Below are 2,316 nucleotides of genomic sequence, written 5' to 3'. Positions count from 1 at the left end.
GTAGCGTATATAAAAAGAGAGAATAATATTTCAGCAGTATAAAAGAGAGAATTCTATTAATTATTGTTGTGTTGTATGTAAGGCTATGAGGTCTTATTTATAGGTGTACAAATTCAACCGTTATTAAAGGTTGGTCTTTGTAATAGTCTCAAATCTCTTTTTTGAAAACTTCGGCCGTCCATATCATTAATGGGCATCCATCTCATATTTTTATCACAACACTCCCCTTAGATGACTATTTAAGATTATGCCTCGTTAAAACCTTATTAAAGAAAAACCCAATGGGAAAAAAACTTTAGGGAAGGAAAAAGAGTACAGTATCCTTTGTGATGGGGACTGCCTCATTAAAAACCTTGTCAAGAAAAACCAAATAGGAAAAAAACCTAACCAAGGAAAAAGAGTACAGTCTCCCCCTCTTGTCGACATCATTTAATGTCTCGAAATCGGGGCATCCTAATCTCATGTACCAATCTTTCAAAGGAGGATTTTGGGAGTGACTTTGTAAATAAATCTGCCAGATTATCATTTGAGCGGACCTGTTGGACATCAACTGTCCCTTGATTTTAAAAATCATGAGTGAAGAAGAATTTGAAATAAATATGCTTTGTTCTATCGCCTTTGATATATCCGCCCTTAAGTTGAGCAATGAATGTTGTATTATTTTCAAACAGGACAGTTGGAGCTATCTTCTGATCAATCAGTCCACATGATGACAGAATATATTGGATCAAACTCTTGAGCCAAAAACACTCGCAACTTGCTTCATGAATCGCTAGTATTTCAGCATGATTTGAGGATGTTGCCGCAATCGTCTGTTTTGTGGACTTTCATGATATAGCTGTACCATCATATATGAATAGGTATCCTGTTTGAGATCTCCCTTTATGTGGATCAGACAAATATCCAGCATCTGCATAGCCAACTAATTGTGACTTGGATCCATATGGATAAAACAATCCCATATCAACCGTTCCATGAAGATATCGAAAGATTTGTTTGATTCCACTACAATGACTTCTGGTTGGAGAGGAACTATACCTTGCTAGTAAGTTCACAGCAAATGATATATCGGGTCGTGTGTTATTAACAACATACATTAGTGCTCCAATGGCGCTAAGATATGGTACTTCAGGGCCAAGGATATCTTCATTTTCTTCTTTAGGACGGAATTGATCATTTTCCACATCCAAATATCTTACGATCATTTGGGTACTTAATGGATGTGACTTATCCATATATCGGGTCGTGTGTTATTAGCAACATACATTAGTGCTCCAATGGCGCTAAGATATGGTACTTCAGGGCCAAGGATATCTTCATTTTCTTCTTTAGGACGGAATTGATCATTTTCCACATCCAAATCTTACGATCATTTGGGTACTTAATGGATGTGACTTATCCATATAAAATCTCTTCAAGATATTTTCTGTGTATGTTGTTTAATGATTGAAGATCCTATTTTTTTGTATGCTCGATCTGCAAGCCGAGACAAAATTTAGTTTTTTCAAGATCTTTCATCTCAAACTCTTCTTTTAGAGTTTTTATAATTGTTGGAATCTCTTTACGAGTTCCAATGATATTTAAATCATCAACGTATACAACAATTATAATGGATCCAGATGCATATTTCTTTATAAAAACACACGAGAAATATCATCATTCTTAAATCCATTTTTGGCCAGATACTCAGTAAGACGATTATACCACATTCGTCCAGATTGCTTTAGACCATATAAAGATCTTTGCAATTTGACTAAGTATAACCCTTGTGAATATTCATTGGATGGTTTAGATATCTTTAGTCCTTCGGGGACTTTCATATAGATATCACGATCTAATGAGCTATTGGTGCACGAAATTGTGATGTCCAGGCTCGAACAATCCCTAGTAATGGCTCCAAAGCTTGGTCAGAACTCCACACCTTAATCTATGGAGTGTAGAAACTCTACCGTATGAAAATACATAAGTGAAGGTCCAGGCATGGCCGAGATGGCCAGCCCCCAAAACGTGATCACAGGATCAAAATACAATCCAGGATGGTCAAAGACTATAGTAAGAGGTCCTATTTATAATAAACTAGTCACTAGGGTTTACATGAGTAAGTAATTGATGCATAAATCCACTTCCGGGGCCCACTTGGTGTATGTTCGGGCTGAGCTAAAGTGTAGCACGTGCAGAGGCCATTTGTGGAGTTGAACGCCAGTTTCTGTGCCAGTTTGGGCGTTCAACTCTGGTTTTGGATCCTTTTCTGGCGCTGGACACCAGATTTGGGCAGAAGGCTGGCGTTGAACGCCAGTTTACATCGTCAATTCTTGT

The sequence above is a fragment of the Arachis ipaensis genome, chromosome B02 (genome assembly GCF_000816755.2).
Source record: "Arachis ipaensis cultivar K30076 chromosome B02, Araip1.1, whole genome shotgun sequence".
In the NCBI taxonomy this organism is placed as follows: domain Eukaryota; kingdom Viridiplantae; phylum Streptophyta; class Magnoliopsida; order Fabales; family Fabaceae; genus Arachis; species Arachis ipaensis.
The sequence above is the reverse complement of the archived record's forward strand: the minus strand, read 5'-3'. Positions refer to the sequence as shown.